The 23068-nt window shown below is 41.7% G+C and overlaps 1 long non-coding RNA gene across 1 annotated transcript in view; it reads left to right on the forward strand.

Moving 5' to 3' along the window:
• Positions 1-23068, forward strand: part of LOC309380406 — a 150669-nt gene that overhangs the window by 22191 nt on the left and 105410 nt on the right. The gene's annotated exons all lie outside the window — the stretch shown is intronic.

The raw sequence follows: 23068 nt of genomic DNA on the forward strand, positions 1-23068 counted from the left end.
CTGGGTTAGCAGAGTCTGTAACCTGAAGCGTATGTAACCTGAAGCGTATGTAACCCGAGGTACCACTGTAATGCAATCTGATGGTGAATTTTACCAAATATTGTTATAATGATAAAAGTCACAAAGTTGTATATCCAAATTGCATATAATGCAGTGCACTAATACAGTGGATAATGCCTTGACCTATGAAGCAATATGTGTTCACAGAGCCAGACTTTCATGCACACTTTCATCTCTATGATTCAGACTGGATATTGAAGAGCTATGTATCAACATTGCAAAGTATGACAAGTCATCCAGTGGGAGTGTATAAGTCCCATCTACAAGAACATAGGAAGCTGCCTTTTATTGAATCAGACCCTTGATTCATCTAGCTCATAAGAATAATAATTTATTATTTATACCCCGCCCATCTGGCTGGGCTTCCCCAGCCACTCTGGGTGGCTCAGTATTGTCTACACTGACTGGTAGCGACTTTCCAGGCTTTGGAGACAGAAGTATTTTCCAGATCTTCCTGGAGATATCTGCAGAAGCTCTTCTACTGAGCTAAGGCCCTTCCATATTGAAATGTGGATAGGATGGATAAGAATGCACATTGCTGCCTATGACTTGGACCACTAATCATGCACAACACCTTGTTTTGTGTAAGTACAGCTGGACTGGAGCCAGTAAATATATTCTAATACCACAGCACTTGAAAAAAGACATTTAAGACAACATAAAGGAAAGGGGGAAATTGATATAAAAGATGTAGATTTCAGCATCTTACAAGTGTATAGTGCTTGTGCTTTTATACTTCTTTATCATCTGCAGGATGATTGTTAACAAAGGCTTTCCCCAGTAGCTTGTAAGCAAAATGAAAGAGAAGATTTAATATGGATAATATGAAGCTCTTACCTATGTGCCAGAAAGCAGCTGATAAGGTTTTTCTTTGTGAAGTGCCGTTTATATTCACAGGTGAGAGAGTACAGGCCATTTCCTCTAAGGACAGATTCATCTTTGTGGATAGAATCACAGAATTGTAGAGTTAAAAGGCACCCCCCAAGGGTCTTCTAGTCCAACCTCCTGCAATGCAGGATCTCAGCTAAACCATTCATGAAAGATGGCCATCCAACCTCTGCTTACAAACCTCCAAGGAAGGAGAGTCCACCACCTCCCAAGGGAGTCTGTTCCATTGGTGAACTGCTCTAACTTCAGAAAGTTCTTCTGCTGTCACTTGAATCCATTGGTTCAGACCCTATCCTCCAGAGCAGGAGAAAACAAGCTTGCTCCATCTTACATGTGACAGCCCTTTAGAAATGTGCTAATTTTTTTATTTTACTTTGGATGCCAAACACTGACAAAGATCCAAAGGGGACCCCCCCCCCCAGAAGTTAGCTTCTACAGGTAAACCACTCCTGAAGCTTTAATTCTGAAGTGGCTTGCTGGACATCATGGGTGAAAAGGACAGCCTTGGAAAGAGAGTCTTCAAGAGTCCAAGGTCCCCCATTCCCATTATGGTTAGGAAATCCTTTTTCTATGAATCTTAGCATAAAACAATTGCTAACTTTTAGTTGGACCCAGCATCCCAGAGAAGCAGTAGAATATAGGAGCAGCTCATCGTTGTTGCTGCAGAGGCAAACTCAGCCCTCCAGATGTTTTGGGACTACAACTCCTGTCATCCCTAGCTAACAGGACCAGTGGTCAGGGATGATGGGGGTTGTAGTCCCAAAACATCTGGAGGTCCGAGTTTGCCAATGCCTGTCTAGCCTGACACAGGATGGAGGAGAGTAGTCGTAGTCATCACTCAAACACTTCATGTCTCAATGAGCCATCAAAGAGCAGAATATTCACATCATTGGACATCACCGCAACAAACACAATATTTTTCAACTGAGTTAACATTTTCAGCTGTAAGTCATAAAATGATGACAAATCCTGATGTAGTGATTAGAGTCTCTGACTAAGGCTGATTGAAATCCCCACTCAGCTGTGAAATTTGCTGGGTGATTGGGCCAGTCATTGTCTGTCAGCCTAACCTACCTCATAGGGTTGTTGTGGGGATAAAATAAAGGATAGGAAAGCCATATATTATTATAAGCTACCCTGAGTTTCTTTGAGGAAATGTGGGATAAAGATGTAATCTAAAAATAAGTACATGCAGTGTATTTCCCCCCCCCCCCAGCAGTATGCTGTGATATGGAGTACTAGCACCTTGTGGGTGGGGGTGGTATCTTTTAAGATATGAGTACTAACACCTCATTTTAAAAATGTATAAATCAGCCTATCACCATTTTGTATCTTTTAAGCACCTCTACATATCACAATTAATTATCACACACAAAAAAAGCAGGTGTAAAGACGTATATATTTTCCAAGCTCCAAAACCTGAGATAAAGCAACGGCCAAACAGTAGTCAAATAAAACCATTCACGTGTAATGTATCTGCCAAGCGGTAGTTGTCAAAAACTCAAAAAGAGAAATTTGAACTGCCTTGTGGTAAGTTTTGTTTACCAAACACAGCACCCAGCCCCATAGCCTCCAAAATAATATTATTCTTTTCTATAATTGTCATTTATTCTGTCTACTCTGATTGCAAAATCTTTTAAAGTACGTTAGTAAACTGAAACATTGAAAGCAGACACAAAATCTAATTATCCATTGTTTCAAAATACCATATGTTTCTTTTAACATCAAACAATGAAGTAGAACACATGCATATTTCAAAGAAGTCTTTGATAGTAATGGATAAGGAGAAAAGGCATTATCTTGGCCTATATACGGCATGTATGTTAAAATTTTTATTGAATGTTTTTATCTTGGCCAAATGTTTTACTTTTCCTCATACAGAAGGGTAAAAGAAAGCAGGCAATGTGGCTTGTCACTTCTATGGTAGACATAATTTTGGATCCAGTTATGATCCTGGAGACTATTTTTGGCATGTTGATCCTTCTTACAAAATTGCCAGGTGTTCTTACCGACAGTATGAAGGAGCAAGGGAGACATTGAAATAAAACATATATCGATAGCATCAGGAATAACCCAATTCTTTCTGAGTAGCGTAATCATTCCAAAATGCAAATGAAAGCAATTGCTTTTAATGCTGGAAGAAAAACTTATCTGCTGGTTGTGTGTGTTTTTTTTTAGCCAGCTGGAAAAAGGAATAATTCTAATCACAGCATACAACCAAAGTATACCCTTTCTTCACATTCAAGTAAATGGATCTTGAATAAGAATTTAAATGTCAGTAAGAGGGGTCTAAAGAATCCTTTGCCAAAATAAGCCAAAAGATTGCCCATGTGGTTCTGGGAAAAAAATAACTGCACAGGAGAGAGGAGAGGTAACGTGTACACTCACTCCAGCCCTGCCTTTGTCAACCATGTTGTCCCTTCCCAAAGGCTGTTGAGAGGTTGAGAGCACATCAACAGTAGAGCTGCCTACTGAACCCACAGAAGCTGTCCCTGTGAGCTGGAGCCCTGAACAGCGGTGGGGATAAACATGCACGTCTCCTCTATCACTCAGTTTCTCCTCTATCGCACCATTGTAGCACTTACGTTTGACTAATGTCAGCTTATGGAAGTGAGAACTGGACTATAAAGAAGGCTGATCGCCGAAGACTTGATGGTTTTGAATATGGTGCTGGAGGAGACCCATGGACTGCAAGAAGATCAAACCTATCCATTCTTAAGGAAATCAGCCCTGAGTGCTCACTGGAAGGACAGATCCTGAAGCTGAGGCTCCAATACTTTGGCCACATCATGAGAAGACTCCCTGGAAAAGATCCTGATGTTGGGAAAGATGGAGGGCACAAGGAGAAGGGGACGACGGAGGACGAGATGGTTGGATAGTGTTCTCAAAGGTACCAGCATGAGTTTGACCAAACTGCGGGAGGCAGTGGAAGACAGGAGTGCCTGGCGTGCTCTGGTCCATGGGGTCACGAAGAGTCGGACACGACTAAACGACTAAACAACAATGTCAGCTTCTGGTGCTCTTTGGCTACTTGTTGTTCCTAAGAACATCACACCAGCTGCATCACTAACATGTCATTCTGTGTGGGATAAAAGCGAGAGAGGATTTTGCAGTTTCCAAACTCTTTTCTTTTCTTCTACTTCCTCTGTTGTTGTTATTCTTTGTAGATTTGTTCATTCTTTTTATTGCATTGTGAAAAATTTCAATAAACCTTTTTTAAAACAAAAAATATGCCATTGGGTCTCTTCCAAGCATGCTGGGATTTTACAATGTAACAGAGCATAGTTTTTTGTACGCTACTTCTCCAACCACACTGAACAATCAAAACTGGAGCCATTTAACAGTATTGTAGGATACTCATGAAATGAAATATAACTCAATTTGTACTACTGGTGCAGTAATCCTCCAGTTTATAGTGTTTGCACATTGTAGGTTCAGTGTTATACACAGTTACCTGGGAGTAAATCTCACTGAACTCAGTGAGATTTGCCTCTGAGTAGGCATGCTAAGGCTTGCACTGCAAAATACCCCAGGACATCATGGTAATTATGTGCCGTTTCAGTTCACTCTACTTCCTCCACATGTGCCTAAATCCCCTTCTGTGCTTGAGTTTGTCCTTCCTGCTGTGCAATTAAATGCCATTCGAATCCTGATATCATTGTAGCAGATTGAGCTTGCCCTCGTGATCTTTTGCCATGGTCCAATCAAGAGAGAATAATAGACTTTCAATGTAGGGTTAGCCCAGCTTAATCTCTGTTATATGTTTCCTACCTGCAAATAGAGAATAGAACAGTTAGAGTTCAAGAGCTCCCCTACATAACTATCATTATATTAAGTAGAATTATTATTCCTGTGTAGGCTAAAACTCAACCTTAATGATAGCCTCTGTATTATCATTAGTAGGTGTTTTCCTCATGATCCTATTTTTGAGTGCTGTTTTCCCTGACTCATCCTACCAGCAAAGGAGAGTGAGAGCTAACCTTCAGTGCCTCAGGGGGACAAAAATCCCCTGTCAACCAAAACAACTGTTGTTTAAGACAAAGGAAAAGTAAGGTGTTGCTACATCTGCCTCCTCCTCTGTGGGAGATAAGCACACATATCCCACAGAGCTTCCCGCCCTGAATAGTCCAACATTATATTTTGTTCTATTTTTAAAGTAATGTTCTGTGCACAGGTGAGTCTCATGCTGGGATTCTGATGGATTTAAGGTCTTAGTATGCAGATTAGTATGGAAATGGGGAAAGGAGGCGGGAGGAATATGTATTGTTTTCCACACTGCAGAAGTCTACTCACATCGGGGGCTTTTTCAAATTAGCATTGTTTTGAGATTACTTTCCACTAACACAGCTGAAAAGTTCATACAGCAGCAACACATCATATCTCTGAGTAAAACAGATGCTTGACAGTGCAACCCTGACTGCTTACCATACCCACGCCAGTGGTATAGGACTGTAGCAGTGGTGGGCTAGGAAAGAAATGTTGTTTTTCCTTGGTTCATTTTGGTTTTTGAAATATATTTTGTTATTCATTCGTAAAAATGACATTCATTTCTTTAGAAAGCCATTAAGTTCACATGTATTTCTTTACTTACATGTCATATTGTTGGTTCCATTATTTTAAGTAGCAACGAAACTGGTTTCAACAGCTCCCTACTGGTAGCCATTGTTCTATTTTCACAGAGTGTTGTGTGGTTCTGAGGCATTCTTGGTTCATGGGGAGGCATAGCTCAGTGGTAGAGCATCTGCTTTGCACACAGATGATTCTAGGTTTAATATCCAGCCTAAAAACCTAGGACAGGCATAGGCAAACTCAGCCCTCCAGATGTTTTGGGACTACAACTCCCATCATCCCTAGCTAACAGGACCAGTGGTCAGGGGTGATGGGAATTGTAATCTCAAAACATCTGGAGGGCCGAGTTTGCCTATGCCTGACCTAGAAAGCCCCTTGTGGTCAGTGTGGAAGTTGCTGGACCGATTAACCAACTAGAAGGATTACTGTTAATAGCACCAGTTTTCCTATAACTTGATATTGCTGGATAGTTTTGATGAACTGCAAAAGCATTTTTAGTTTGCTTTCTGTTTCCACCCTGGAACTTTTCTTTATTAGTGCCACTTTGTTTTGTATGATTTTCTGCTTGTATATGTTGATAATATAATTTATGTGCCCATTGTATGCCTCGCTCTTCCCAGACCTGCTCTCTTTTGGCCTGTATTTTGGAGCTTTATCATTTAGGAAGACTTTGGAAGAACTGGTTGACAAGTCTTATCAGTCGCTGACATATGAGCGGATTTTTTTTGCTGCTATTCTGTTCTTCTGATGCATCAGGGTTTGCACCAATGTAATAGAGTTGGCCAGGATGCCAGAAGGGATACAATTTATGAGCTTTCTCCATTATCTGCACAGCAGGGGGTGTTCAGTCAACAGTGCAAAGGCTGAGCTGAAGTATTCCCTGCTGGTTACCTGCTTTCAGCAATAGGAGTCACTGTTTGGTAGTGCCCAATTGGTTAGCTGTCAGATTCTAGAGCTCCCTATTGGTGGCTCTTAGGTAATTCACAAAATACAGAGTCCATTTATAAAACACAGTATTCATTCATAAAGCAGTAACATAAATCTCCATTGCTACATATTGGGTGTATACAATATTTCAGTGGTTGAACGTACAAGCTTATGGCCATGCTGTAGTGTATTGCTTATGCAACTGTGGATAAAAGGTGGCTGGGCTCATTGTCTTGGGGTTTGGGGGGGGGAGAAGCGACAAAACTGATTTGATTAGTACCACTTTGTTTTGTATGATTCCTTGCAGATGAAGGTGTTAAATGTTCGGAAAAAGTCAGAAGCCCAAGGCAGTATAAGTTCCTCAACTAAGTTTGTTAAACATTTGTCAGTGACAACAGCTCACTCATAGGAACAATAGAATCAAACTGACTGGACAACACAATAATGAACCCGAGCATGAACTTAGACAGTTGAAAGTGCATACGCTTACTTGCCATTAGAAAGTTTATCTACTAACGCTTATACAATTGGTTAGAACGCGCCTTGTAACATAAGATGTGTTAAACCTAATATATAACATGGACTGCAAGAAGATATGCCTATCCATTCTTAAGGAAATCAGCCCTGAGTGCTCACTGGAAGGACAGAACCTGAAGCTGAGGCTCCAATACTTTCACCACATCATGAGAAAAGAAGACTCCCTGGAAAAGATCCTGATGTTGGGAAAGATTGAGGGCACAAGGAGAAGGGGACGACGGAGGATGAGATGGTTGGACAGTGTTCTCGAAGCTACAAACATGAGTCTGACCAAACTGCGGGAGGCAGTGGAAGACAGCAGTGCCTGGCATGATCTCGTCCATGGGGTCACAGAGTCAGACACGACTAAACAACAACAAATGTACATATGCTTTATTTCAAAAGGCAACAGTGTTTTCCCCCCGAACAGTTCCAAGAAACAGCAGATTTCATTTCTGGTTTTCAACACACAACGTGAGGTGTTGAAAGACTGGGTGCTGCTACCTTTGGATGTCAGCCTCAGATTAGAATGTGATGAAAGAGGACATACAGCATTACTGGACAGTAAAATGCCTCCAGCCGCAAGCAAACCTGTCCTTGTTAATTTTATCTCAAACCCATTAGTGATTTGTCACTGCCTCTGAATTCTTCAATCCATTTTCTTTATAAAAATGTCGAGCTGTCTCTTAAATTCATTTATGCCATTGGCTTTTATGACCTTCCTTGAGATCTTACTTTTTGTTATTTCCCATCTTGTATGAAATAGCTCTGCCTGAGTGAATTCCCGGGTTGCTCTTAATTTTCTATTTTTGGCTCTGAGGCTGTATGTCCCCTAGTTACTAAATTCCTTACCAACAGGAACATTTTGTGCAATTAATTATTTTTTTTGACCCAGTCTATTATCAATTAATTGGCCAAAATACCTATAAAAATAACCTCAGCTCAGTCCACATCTGGCAGCTTAAAAAATATATATTACGTGCATAAAATTATGAAAAGTTGCAGAAATTAGGAAGGGATTGTTCACACAGGGAGTACACACAAACTGTTCTCATCCTGACACTTCTTTTTCTTTGGCTATCACTCGTAGCCGAGTAAGGTTGTCTTCCATAAACACGGTTTTAACAGTGAGTCTGTAAGTGACTGTGGAGGCCAATTCTGGATCCACACGTCCTTCCACAGTGGGGAAATTGGTTTCTGGGCGGGAGTTGATCACGGTGTGGATTTGCCAAGCGTGCCTTCCTCTTAGCACGTTTCTCCCTTGTGTCCTGAGTCTGAGTGTCTTCAAAGCCCATGACACCTTTGCTAAAGGCTGTTCTCCAACTGGAGCGCTCGCAGGCCAGTGTTTCCAAGTTGTCAGTGTTTATACTACATTTTTTAAGATTTGCCTTGAGACAGTCTTTAAACCTCTTTTGTTGACCACCAGCATTACGCTTTCCATTTTTAAGTTCAGAATAGAGTAGTCGCTTTAGAAGATGATCATCAGGTAGATTATTCAGGACTTTAATCCATGTCCCTGGAAAATATGCTTATGGTAGCTGGGAGTTGGACAATCAATCTCTGAAACTCCGGACAGCCCCTTGTGGCCTTTGCTTGATTTTGGCTATGGTAAAATAAGGCATACAAATATATATAATCCTTGGAAACAAGTTCCATTCAAATCAATGTGACTTTACTTCCATGTAAATTAAAGCATCATGTTGGCAACCACAAATCATGATATAGTTTAAATGCAACAAAGCTTATCCAAAAGAAGCCAGATAAAACAGTTTATGTTCCAGTTCTGTTTTCATAATATATTGAAAAACAGACTTGCCTATTCAAAATCAGGCTTCATAGAATCTAGAGTTGGAAGGGACCCAAGGGTCATCTAGTCCAACCCCTGCAGTGCAGGAATCTCAGCTAAAGCATCCATGACAGAAGGCCATCCAACCTCTGTTTAAAAACCTCCAAGGAAGGAGAGGCCACCACTTCTCATGGGAGTCTGTTCCACTGCTGAACAGCTCTTACCGTCAGAAATTTTTTTTGAATATTTAGTGGGAATCTCCTTTCTTGCAACTTGAAGCCATTGGTTTGAGTCTTACCCTCCAGAGCAGGAGAAGACAATCATGCTCCCTCATCCATGTGACAGCCCTTAAAATATTTGATGATGGTTATCATATCCCCGCTCAGTCTCTTCTTTTCCAGGCTAAACATGCCTACCTCCTTGAAGCACTCCTCATAAGGCTTAGGTTCCAGACCCTTGATCATCCTGGTTGCCCTCCTCTGCACACTTGTAAACATCCTTCTTAAATTGTAGCGCCCAGAATTGGACACAGTATTCCAAGTGTGGTCTGACTAAGGCAGAATAGAGTGGTACGATTCCTTCCCTTGATCTGGACACCAGACTTCTGTTGATGCAGCCTAGAATAGCATTAGCTTTTCTGATGCTGCATCACACTGTTGACTCATAACAAAAAAATTCCTTCCAGTAGCACCTTAAAGACCAACTAAGTTAGTTCTTGGTATGAGCTTTCCTGTGCATCACACTTCTTCAGATACACAAGTGTGCATGCACACGAAAGCTCATACCAAGATCTAACTTAGTTGGTCTTTAAGGTGCTACTGGAAGGAATTTTTTTGTTTTGACTATGGCAGACCAACACGGCTACCTATCTGTAACTGGAACTGTTGACTCATGTTAAGCTTGTGATCCACCAATACCCCTAGATCTTTTTCACATGTACTATTAGTAAGCCTGATGCCCCCCCCCCCATATTTGTGAATCTGGTTCTTCTTGCCTAAGTGCAAAAACTTACATTTGTCCTTACTGAAATTCATTTTGTTAGCTTGTGCCCAGTTCTCCAATCTGTTAAGGTCAATTTGAATTCTGATTCTGCCTTCTGTGGCATTGGCTACCCCTCCCAGTTTGGTGTAATCTGCAAATTTGATGAACATCCCCTCAACTCGTTCATCTAAGTCATTTATAAAGACGTTGAACAACAACAGGCACAGGACAGAACCCTGCGGCACCCCACTTGTCAATTTTTCCAGAATGATGAGGAACCATTAATGAGTACTCTTTGGGTTTGGTCAGTCAACCAGCTACAAATCCACCTAACAGTTACCTCGTTCAACCTACATTTTACCAGCTTCCTCACGAGAATATTGTCAGATGCCTTACTGAAGTCAAGATACACTATATTCACACCATTTCCCTGATCCACCAGATTTGTAATTCCATCAAAAAAAGAAATCAGATTGGTCTGGCATGACTTACTTTTAAGAAACCCATGTTGGTCTTAGGAATCACAGCATCTTTTTCTAAATGATCACAGACCAACTGTTGAATTATCTGTTCTAGGACCTTCCCTGGTATCAATGTCAAGCTTGGTAGTTACCTGGGTCTTCCTTTCCCCCCTCTTTGAAGATGGAGACAACATTTACCCACCTCTAATCTGTAGGGACTACCAGAGCCTAGGACTTGCTGATCAGAAGGTTGGCAGTTTGAATCCCCACGATGGGGTGAGCTCCCATTGCTCGGTCCCTGCTCCTGCCAACCTAGCAGTTCCAAAGCACATCAAAGTGCAAGTAGATAAATAGGTACCGCTCCGGCAGGAAGGTAAACGGCATTTTCGTGCGCTGCTCTGGTTTGCCAGAAGTGGCTTAGTCATGCGGGCCACATGACCCGGAAGCTGTACGCCGGTTCCCTTGGCCAATAAAGTGAGATGAGTGCTGCAACCCCAGAGTCGGCTGCGACTGTACCTAATGGTCAGGGGTCCCTTTACCTTTACCTTAGTCTGTAGGGACCTCACCTATTCTCCAAGAATTCATGCTCATGCCCATCCATTTACCCACGGGAATTTCCCTGTAGAGTCAGGTTCACAAGCATATGACCAAGTACAGCAGTGTGCATACAAATTCTATTTATTTGGTGATTCTATACCTCACTTTTTGATTGACATCCTCAAAGCAGCTCACAGTGTTTATAAAATACTTGGATACAGAATATCCCACCCCTGTACAACTACACCCAAGAAAGAATGACATTCCTCTCAGGGTGAAGCAGGAACCTGATGTCTTCCTTAACTGCCTCCCCTCCAACTTCTTTTCCTCAGACCAGTTGGCGGTAGGTGCTTCCATGGTTTTCTAGATTTGACCAGATATAACACTTTCATTTCCCTTTGTAGTTAAAACTTTGACACCTTGGGTTTGTCAAGGAAGTCCCATACTATCGTTTCCTACCGTACAGTAAAAATGTACCCTACCACATACATTAGCGAACATTCTAGAAAGTTGCTTGCTGTTTTATCATGGTGCAACGTGCAAACCAATGGCCCGTGCATTAGAGAGGCCTTTTAAGTGCAACTGTAAATAAATTTCTGCGTTTACAAAGAAGCAAACATAAATAAAGTTCAAAGGCAAAACACTCTGAGACATAAATCAGGCTTTGAGTTCACTTTCTAATATATATATTTACATAGGTAAATGAATAAAGAAGAATGAAATTAAATACAACACTCCACTGCTAATAGTGTCAGGCAAATAATAAATTTACAAAACTAATCTGTTCTACACAAGCTGAGCTAATGAGTGTCATATGGGTCACATCCTCAAATTGCAAATAAATGCTATCATTTATCAAACTAACATGTTATTCAATAAATCTTCACCGCCACTCTTTGTACTTATCTACTGTATCATTTCATATTTATTTCTGATTTAAGAAACTGTTTCCCGTGTCTGACCTCATATAATGGAAAACTACAGAAATCAGACAGTAGCTAATTCAAGAGCCGTATAATTTAGAGCTAAACAGAGTCAGAGACCACTGTTGGCATGCTCCTCTTTCACTGCACTGTGTATCCTGAGCACAGATATTAACAACTGTTTGTGTTTCTGTGAGAATGCAAAACAGTGTGGCTTTTGAAAGACTTCAGAATGCACCAAGTTCAAATATGAAGGACTGTCACTCTTAGTAGATTTTCCCTTCACCTGATGAGTGGGGTTAAGGAGATGTGGGGCAATATTAATTTCCATCATTACACATACATTTCATTGAGTGAGCTGTTATTTTTAAATCATAAGCCACATTGAGCAGAGGCAGGAAGTGAAAACAAATAAAGGCTCTATTAATGCAAGTTTGAGATAAAAGAGCCAATGTCAAAGGCTTGGGATCCCTAGATGTTTGCCTCAGGCAGCGCTTTGCAGAAGGGTGGTGCTTGGCAGTGATTAGGGTATTCAAGTGGCAGAGAATTTCAAGACATATGAATGTTAATTTAGTCTGTGTCTCAAACTGCAGCTAAAAATCCTCTCACCATCTGCACTTGTGCTAGGAAGTGGTGTGGAGGGTTAGTTAAAAGCAGAAGATTCATTAATGCTCTCTTGAATCAGGGGTTAAGCGTGGAAAGGAAAACCTCTTTTTCCATGAGTGAGTCAGCTAGTGAGTGAGATTCTACTCTTTTGGGGAAGGGTTCCAAACACAAAGCCCCAGCTGTTGGGTTGGAAAGGGGAGCTGTATGTGCAGGACCTGTTTGTGCATAAGCTCCCTTTCCAACTGAGGATACATGTGCTTCCTTAGCTGGATTGCGGCTGATTTGTGAGAATGCATATAGGACAGGTAGTCAACAAGGTGTTGTTGCAGGTGTTGTTGGACTGCAAGTCCCATTATCCTTGGTTATTGACCATACTAGCTCAGGCTGGTGGGAGTCCACAAACATCTGCAAGGCATCATGTTGACTACCCTTGGCATATATATATCATAGGAGGGGAACAGGATCTGGCTGGTTGGCCAGATCCTGGACTCCCTTACCACCTGTGGGCCACTTTGACAGGTCAGTATGACCGCCCATCTGTCAACCATAGCATCATCACATCAGGTGACCCACCTTCAAAGAAAAGAATTGGGAGTGCACTCTAAGTGAGCTCCTGATAATTTCCTTTCTTCTTTTGCAGCCCTACGTGGGTTTGCACCATCACCACCAAGGCAAAATATGGCTCTCTGTAGCCAATCCCAGCAGCAGTTGCAGTCAGCATTGATCAGCTGACCAATGCTGACTGCGGTCCTTGCTTTTTGCAAGAAAAGGTGCCAAATACAAGCTCCAGTTTGCAAAGGAATAATTTGGACTGCAATCTGGAGTGCACTTTTAGGCTCCCTGGTAATTCAAATCCCCAAAATGCAAGAAGAAACTTGCACGATTTCATAGGGATCCCCAGAATCAGTTCATACATCCATTAACTCAGGTACATGGTTGCATGAGTCTTACTTTATCTAACTGCATATGGGAGGGAGTGAACAGATAAGGCGGAAAACTGTACCACATGTTCATTGGAAGATTATGCCCTCGTCCTGCTTACTTTCTTTTTACAGTTGTAAGGGGTGGGGGGAGGACTGAAAGACAAGGTCTTTTTTCAGAAGTGACATTGTCTGTGCTCCTGTGGTGAGATGGGGTTAATTACAGCTACAATCTTAGACAGGAATTCATCCATCCTATAGCCATAAGGGACAGAATGCTGTAACATCTTGCCTTCAAACATCATTCTCCCTTTCTCCCCCACCCCTCTTAGAAATATTTGATTTATGTTGAACCTGCTTCTCAGTGCTTGCACTATTGTGGAAACAGATAGGAAGTTGTTTCTGAAATCCACATGCCTCAACACTTAACTCACTTAAAATCATGGCCTTTCTGTACCCTTCTAAAGTAGTGCCCAAGGGGTCCATTACAAAAGGAAAGGAGGGGCAAACACCTCTGCTCAACCCTGAAATACTTCTGCAGATTTTTACTTGGGGTGCTCTGGCAAACTGCCTTAAAGAAGCTACCGAAGCCTTCAGAAACACCATGTGTTGGGTAAAATTGCTGGCAGCTCTTGCATGACCACCATAAAAATTCTTGTCCGTACCTTTAAGGCATTGGTGATGGTGGTGGTAGGTTCTGCCATCAGAGCTGTGCAAGTGCATTGCTGGGGTCTTGGTTGTTGCCCCTGGTGACATTAACAGCTCAAGTAACTGTCCAGTTGGCATCTGTGTACTTGCACAGTGATGGTTGCAGCATCCCCTTTAGGACCATGAAATTCCTACTTCTAGTGCAATAACTCCTGGAAGTAAGCAGACTTTCTCATTGGCTGACTACCTCATTGGTCAATGTTCCCTATAAACTATTAGGAACAAAAAAAATATTGTCATCCCATCCAAAACAAAGCTATATGCTATCACATGCAAGTCACATTTGGGTGCATTGTAGGTTTTTTTGTTTGTTTGTTTGTTTAAATTCTTCTTGATTAAGACATTGAATAAGGTCTAAAGCATGGAATCCGTTCTTTCAACTCATGAATATCAGTTAAACTTCTAACTGTTCTGCTAACGTATTGCTCTGTGTACAGCTTTGTGCTAGCTGGCAGGGAACCATCCCTGAAGAAAACTGGGGTGCCCTAGGCCTAGAAGAAACCAATATGTTCTTGGAAGTACCCCAAGTTTTCTGAACATCTGGCTCTAATAGAACTGTTCTATGGTGACAGTAATATATTTTCAGCTAAGACCCTCTGAGGACCAACTGCATGTGTCAGCATCTGTGTAGCACCTTGTAATAGCATTCTGCAATGTCACCTTCCTGAACGAACTCTTCTCATTACAACAACATATCACAACCTTTGCTCAGAGAAATGTGAGAGGCTGGTTACCAGTCCTAGGTGGTTCCTTAATGCAGATAATGCTTTTGGCCAATGGCAATAGGATTAAAGGGTAAAAGGGTTTAAGAGTATGGAGATATGTTGACAGAATATTATTTTTTAAGGAATGTATTCACTTGTATTCCAACAAAGAACAGAGTAGGTTTGCAGGCTAAGGGTATTGGGTCTAGCTACCCATACTCATGCTGTTACTTGTAATTCACTTAGAAGCCCTGCAAGAGAACTGCCATTTTGACTTTTATATTTGACAGCTGAAATCTCAGTTTGGCTTTTGCATGGCTTGAATGCAGCTTAATGTACAAAAGTAAGAGTCACACCCATGACTCTGCCCACTTTTGCTCCGGCTGCCCTTACCACTGACTAGCATGTGGGCCTTGAAAGGCTTCGCAGGAGGGAATGCATACCCTGGGCCGAAAAAGGTTTCCCATCCCTATCCTAGCACAAGGATACATTTAAGAGCCTGCTGAAATTCTTCTCTGGTAGTCCAAAGTGGGGCTTATCCCCTGAAAGACTTGATTTGTATCTATTTGGTTATGTATCAGACAGATTCTTGACAGGTCAACAACCCTTCCAAATCCTGATTAGACCTAAGACTGCAATCCTATGCACATTTACCAGGGAATAATCCCCATTAAGAATAATAGGACTTACCTCCAAGTAAAGATGTATAGGCTGTTGAGATACTTCAGATGAGAGTGTCTTGCTTTGCTGTTATGGTAATGATGTATTTTAATGTTTCCCTTTAAATACAAAAACCTACCAGCGTATATGTGTCTTACAAATCATTTGCATATAGTTTATGTCACTGAAACTCCACAATGCATAGCCAAATTGCTAAAAATGTATTTACCTGGTATTAACTGTTGTGTTTCCTACTGCAAATGCCTTACATATGTTTAGTCAGCTATTTCTAATATGGCATGCACCATTAAAGATCAAGTAAATGTGTTTGCTGCGGCTGCCTGTTTAAACTGGCCTAATATACCATTCATAATAAGCAAGATGTACACAAGCATTGTAAGCTATTTTATAAATCATCGTTATTAAAATACATGGGCTGCAATCCAGAGAAACAGAGCAATGTATTCTGTAGTGCTTTCTACGAGCAGCCTATGACTGACTGAACATGCTGGCGACAAAATTCAGCAGGGTTTCAAAAACAGTTCTCAGTGCATGTAGCATCAAGAGTTGCAGACAGAAAAGCAAACAAGTGGTGTCTGTGTGTGTGTGAGAGAGAGAAGGCCTATTGTAAAGGAGGATTTAAATGCTAAATCATAGCCAAACTCTTAAATTGAAACAGATGGCTTTTCAGTGTTGTTTGCATACTTTTACTGATCTGGACTGTAAATGCAGTGCCGTAAAGCACTTTTTAAGATACAATTTTTTAAATGAACACTGTTACAACATAATTTTTCTGCACGCATACCTCCGTAGCGACTTCATTAATAGATTATCTGAAACCCTGTTTTGATGCCTATGCAGAAGGTAAATGGGAAGGCGCAATGCAGAAAGGGTGAATGGATAGAATAATTAGGAAGGAGATGGTGGCACAATGAATGAAGTAAACCAGTTGTCTTTCAGCACTAAAGTAGATACACTTCACTTTTTACAGCATATAAATAATGAACCTGTTAATTCCCATATTGGCTGTTCAAGGAAGCCGCATGCTTCAGACTTCCCTACTGACCCTCTTGAGCGTTAAGATTGGCAGAAGGAGCTCTTTCTATTGTTTGGTCTCCCTCGTAAGCTTGGGCATTAGGAGTCTGTGGCAACCTTTAAGCTGCGGAATTCCCTCCCCGCAAAAATGCATCTGGTACCTTCATTGCACAGCTTTTGTCATACTTCTAGGACTCACCCTATTCTTTTGGTTTTAAATTACTTTTAATATTGTAGGGTGTTCTGTTCTGTTTTGTTTTTCTTTGCTTTGCTGGTTGTTGTTTTCTGTAACCTGTCCTGGGATCGCCCTGGTGAAGGGCAGGTAAGAAATCTAAAAATAATAATAATACGAGCAGCAGGTTTGTTTCCATCATGTTCACTCAGTTTGAAAGGGAACTTGAAAAAGAAACCGACCTTGTAACCCACTGAACTTCATTATCTTCTTTGCACATTGATAGATCACAATTAAACTATAATATCCCCATTTCTGATAATTCTGCATTTAATGTTCAAATAACAGCTCTATCCAGCTTCAGAAGGAAAGAAAGGAGGAATATACAAAAGAAACTGCAATGTGACATCTGAAGATAGGCCCCTAGAAAATTATGCTTTGCCAATTCGTTTTTAATGTTGAAAGTCATGAAAAGAATCTTTCCCTTGTTTGGGTGCAGCAAAGTTGTTCTTGCCAAAATGCCCAGTGGGCAAGAGTGTTGCCTATGTATTGAGACCTTGACCAACATCAGAAATTATTGTGGGTGAATTGTTTCTATCCAAACATTTGGTCCAATTGCTGCATAACTGAACAAGATATGAACCTGCCTTATACTGAATCAGATCCATTTTCCATCTAGGCCAGTACTCTCTACCAGCAAACATTTCCCTGGGTCTCAGTCTGAGGTCTTTTCTACCGTAATGCCATGTTTCACCCCATTTGGAGAAATTTCCATGCCCCCAGTATCCAGAGAAGACAAAGGCTGAAATCCTAAAATGGGTGGGGGACTGAAGGTGGCTGGACTGCTTTATCCAAAGCTCTGTCAGGCTCTTAATGTAAGGATCGAATGTAAGGCTTCCACACTGTCACTAAAAGACAATCTGCTTGTTGTAGAATAACCAGCAGGGGCTCCCATGAGGATCTCAAGATCAGCCTGATCTGTATCCATGACTGCTAGGTTCCCTGTTCCCAAGTTGTTTGAGGCATTAAATGCCAGCAGCAAAACATTGGGTTTGGCTCATAGGTAATAGGCCACAATGCAGAAATTTCAACACTGGTGTAAAATTGCATGTCCCACTAAGCATCCTAGCAAATGCATTTTGCAGTAACTGTAGTTTCCAAACTAGCCACAAGGGTGGCACAAGTGCAGCCCCACATATAACATATTACAGTAGTCTAATCGTAAGTGTAGCAATGACTAGACCACCATGGCAAGGCCAACCCTGTCCAGGAATAGTCATAGCCAGTGATAGTGCTATTTTTCTAGAAAAAGGGGTGCCGGAACTCACCATGAATGCCTCCCTCATTCTCTTAACATGGCAATGGTGCCCACTGAGTTTCAGCTGAAAAAAAGCTGTGGTAGTGATTGATCTAAGAGCATCCTTAAACCATCCCACTGCTCTTTCAGAGGGACTGCAAAACCACCCAGCTCAGTTCTCAGACCTGCCATTATCAAAGTTGCTGTGTGTGCAGAATAAGGTCCAATTTGTGCAACAGAACTTAATGCCCTCTCTTCCCTGTCCCATGCCCACCTGCAGCCTCTAAATGTGCTCTGGAAGATTAGGTGAACCCCCAGAACAGGTTTAAAGGGTGCAGGGGAGGAGAGGGTGGAAACCCTCATCTTGCAAATGGACTTCATCCCGCCCCCCCACCACTTAGCACATTAAATTCAACCCATTGTTTTCTTTCCAAAAAGCCAGGGAGATGCTGCAGGAGTTTGCATTTGTTCATTACTAACTTCAAGAGTCTAACCTCACAGATAAATAGCTGTGTTAAGAACAAGGGGTAAAATAGACAGAGGTTGGCAAACTGCAAGAATGAATCAAACTTAAAATGAATCTGACTCATGTTATCATATCTTCTGTGAGATATAGGAAACAATCAACTCAAGGTCATGAAGTAAAATAATTGAGGCAGCAGGTTGCAGAGAGTGCAAAAAATCTTACAACAGAGCAGCAAATGGCACTATCTGAAGCCAAAGTGCATAGCATTAAAGGCTGGCCCCGTTATTTTGACTGAGGCAGAAAATCCCATGTGCACCACTCTGTGTGAGTAAAAATACAACAAGAAATCAAATTACTAAGCATTTGCTACCCTTTCACAACACCCAAAATCAACTGCCTGAGGCAGCTCTGCCTAATAGTAGAGCCAGCCTTGACCATAATAAAAGTACATGACTGCAGAGGTTTCTGGGGTATGAGTGCTATTACAATCCTATTCCCTTCCCCCACTAAAAATTGCAACACTGACACCCAGCATCTCTTAACTGAAAATATCAGGGATTGATCCTGGGATCTTGAGAGGCCAAAGCACATCTGCAGGTTGCAGAACTGATGCAAGATGACTTGACATCCTAATTCTCCACCACTGTAAGATACAAAAACCGTAGTGGCCATTGGGGCTATTGCTTCATGGCTAGGGAAAGAGACCTCTTAAAGCACAGGGAGATGGTGGGAGTTGGAAAAGATATTCCCAGTCCTCTCAAAGAAGTAAAGGGGCAGAGTTTGTGCCCCATCCTAATGCTCACACAGGGCCCTCTGAACACAATGTTGTATTTTCTAGAAGCAGATTTGTCCATGCCATGCAAAGCAAGTGTTGATGGAGCTATTCAGCACTCTGTGCCCTCCATGATTTATATGTGGATCAAAGTGTGAGACGCACTAAGAAAAAGCCAGTGTGAGCTCATCTAGTGCCAGATAACTGGAGCATTTGGTTCCCCTTTATCCCATTCCCATTTCCACAGCATGAATGGGGTGCCAGTTTAGTGGCAGGTCCAACCCTGAACCACAGAAGTCCTCCAAACAACCTATTTATTGAGCAATCATCCTGATTTACTTGCAGAAGGCTTAAGCAGAGGTTAGACTATGTCTGGCCTTCACTGGGCATTCATTCTGATTTGTTTATGGGGCAGTTATACAACGGTGAACATTCATCCGGATTTGCTTGCGGGGTGTTTATACGACTTCCCATTAAACATTTATTCATCCCACATTTTTCAGTGCGTGTCCCTGTCACTTCCTTAACCACAAAAAGTCTGGGTGTTTGTTTTTAATATAAAAAGTAGATTTGCTGCACTAGGGAAACAGTGCTTTAATCCACTTTGAAGGCACAAACCTAAATTTCACAAAATAGGGACAGCCTGAAGGCACCTCTTTCCTAAAAGTTGCACAAAGGATTTATCCGAACCTAGCTCCGTTCTCCTGCTTCCCTGGACTTGACTGCAGGTTCTTATTCCAAGTGCCAGTTAGTCTTTGTTTCCAGTTCCGCAGCACAGCAACCATTTTTGCAGCTGTTTTCCTGAATCCTTCATAATGCCTTCCGCAGTTCACAACACATGCCCGTTGCTAACAATAGGTAAAAATCTACAAATGAAAGGGAAGGATGCCAGCCGTAGCCAGTCAGGCACCCGCTCTGTTTGGCATAACATTTATGAATTACCGCCAGGCTTTTTTAAAATTCAATATGCCAACCTGTTAAGTATGCAGTTTTGCCAGGCCTTTTCATTCAGAGCATACGATCTCCTCCCTAGATACGGGATTCTACTTCTGTCAGACTTTGCAGCTAAATTGGATACAAGGTTACCCAGATAATTAATCACACTCAGTGCTTATTGTGCATCATCCTTATTACGATGTGTGGGCAGATTTTGCACAGCTTGTATTTTGCTCCTATCTGATTGTGTGAAAGCAGCCAGTTATCTCTCCTCCCATATAATCAGCTCATCAGCACCTCCAGCTTTCTTTCTCTCTTTATCCTTTTAAGAAATGTGAAACATTGCTGGAGATAATACGAAAGAGAGCTGTCAGGGAACAGGTCTCTAAAGAGCATTAAATAATGTTTCCGATTACACAACCTCAGTTACCACTGCGTGGCATTGTGCAGTTAACAGCCACCCAATATTTCTCTTTTCTTCCAGGTAGAAAATAGCGACGCATTATTGTATTGTAACATTTTTGATTGTCACATCTTAGTCAGCCACATGCTCCCCTCAGTTATAATCAGACAATTACAGTGGAGTTAATAGAAGCCATAAGAAAAGAATTTGACACAATAACACAGAACCTGAACGTATGCAACCAATACGTGGTTATATGTTTGTGGCAGAATAGCTATATACCTTTGAGTGTGATCCAGTCATTTATGGAATATTAATTGCTCAAATGTTAGAAATATGGTTAAAAAAGAGAGGGATCTATCTTTGTTTTTTCACATTGTTTTTTGGCTTTTGTTTTTGGTATTTTATCTCATTTTTATCTTGCTGTTCACCAATTTTATAGAAACGTAGAACTGTAGAGTTTGAAGGGATCCTGAGGATCATCTAGTCCAACCCCCTGCAATGCAGGAATATGCAGCTGTCCCATACAGGGATCCAAACTGCAACCTTGGCGTTATCAGCACCACACTAACTGAGCTATCCACCTGATAGCTTCTGGCTGTGATGCAGTTTATAAAGCTGTAAAAGAAACAGAATAATAATGGAGTGCTGTCCATATCTTTGGGGTTCTATTTTTAAATGTTGCTGTTGTTGCTTCTCCTCTAGACATATTTGTCCCAAAGACTGATGTGCTCCATTCTCCTTCTGCATGTATCGCCTCCTTTATTCTCTGTTGCTTGCTTTAATCATAGAGTAGCATTGCATCTTTATCAGCCACGGTGAATACAATCAAGCCCTGGTTGCAGATTCTGATTAGGAGGTTTATGTTAACTGTGGTTAGCAGCAATGGAGGCATTTATGTTTGCCTGCTTGTTTAACACATTTATATCCCTGCCCTTTAGCCAAAAGGGCTCTCTTGAGTGGCTTACAAAGTGTAGTATTAAGAGAGTCCTTGCCCTCAGCTTCACAATCTAAAAAGACATGACCACACAAGGAGAAAGGATTAGGAAAAGCATCGCAAACCTGGAAAGATTTATCAGGTGTGTTGTCTCTGGGAGGCTCAAAAGGTGTTGCCCAGACTGCCTTGGTTACAGCTGTGGATGCCCATCCACCTTCTGAGCTTACAGAAACAGAGAGGGCAGAAGGAACTCACTTCACCACCAACTACTCTCTGCTACCTCCTCCATGTCCATGTTTCCTCTGGTGTCCAGCAGAACAGGTCTCATGGTAGTCTGCTCAGCTGCACCCTTGGCTCAGTCCCTTGCTGTTGAGGGGAAGTTTTCGGCCAACTCTGCTTCTGGGTTGCAAGCTGACTCTTGGTCTTGTCTGCTTCGCCACAAGGCTCTTGTGGCTGTACCCTTGTGCCACAGCAGAATCTGTACTGTCCTAAGTTTGCATCTTCCTCCAGCTCTTCCCACCCTTCCCTTGTCTCTGTCCTCTCTTCTGCTGCAGTCTAATGAAGCTGTGTATACATTCTACCAGCTGCATCCTTGGAAGCTCACAACCATTATGCTCCCCAAAAGCTTATTTGCATGAAAGAGGAGGAAAGGGGGGGCAGGGATATTATGAAGGGGAAGCCCAAGGGCCCCATGCTCCATAAATATATATATATGTTTTATGCTTGGCTAAACTCTCCTGTCACTTCTCCCTTTTTTATTTATTTTTTAATTAACTTTGCATACATGATTGCTGGGCATGCTACAAAGTGCAGTTGCTGGGGAGATCTCAACCACCCATCATTCTAATTGACTCAGACGTCTCAAATTCCATCTAAAAATATAAATTACCATGTGAAAATTCATGCAAATTTTTGAGATGGACCTATGCTGAGTCTTCTTTTAGTTTTCAAAATGTTATTTTGAAGGTAAGAAATAGGAACTAAAATAAAGAAAACTGTACCAAAATTAAAAAGGGTTATGCACTGAGTCTTTTAAGTACCCAGCAATACCTGGGGGTGGTGGGGTGGGAGTGTGGGAGTGTGGAAGGCACGTTCTCAAAACGTTGCAAACCCATGAATGTCACCTTGAGTTTCTCAGAGGAACAGTGAGATCTAAATGTAGTCAGTCAGTCAGTCAGTCTCATAAGCACTGATCAGAGAATGGGAACACTATGTCTGCTATCTGGCCTTTGAAATGAACTATCCAGTCAAAATTTAACATAGTGTTCTTGTTTTAAAAAAACAAAAACTCAGAGGGAAGTGAACATCATGTTCAATCACAGAGGTGATCACAGACAGTCTTTCTTTTTCTTTTTTCTCCTAGGTTTGTGGCTTTAAGCTTCCTCTAAAGCACAGAGCCACAAGAACCAGAGTTGAGAGAGAGAGAGCTGGGCTAGAGGCAGGAAGCAGGCAGAAGCCAGAAAGTGAGGGTCATGCTTAATTTCTGCTTGAACCTATTGGGGAAGCCTCTGGGGTGTTAATGCTGTGAACTCTTCCATTGTAGGCTCAGGTTGTCTATATGTGTAAATGAACCATATATGATAAAGACACTGCAGTCTCCACTGCCCCACATTCCAAGGAAACTGAACCTTGGTTAAGCACCTGGGAGCCCTGGAATCTCATACCTCTTGGGGACTGGAGTGGCGTGCAACAATATGAACAATTTTGTCCCTCTATATCTATGTAATTTCTTTCTCTGTTAGAGATAAGAGGGTGGCTAATATTTTGCTTGCATATGTACAAGTTAAGGCTTAATATAACGAGC

This window comes from Podarcis melisellensis (assembly GCF_964234715.1).
Source record: "Podarcis melisellensis genome assembly, chromosome: 1".
NCBI lineage: Eukaryota > Metazoa > Chordata > Lepidosauria > Squamata > Lacertidae > Podarcis > Podarcis melisellensis.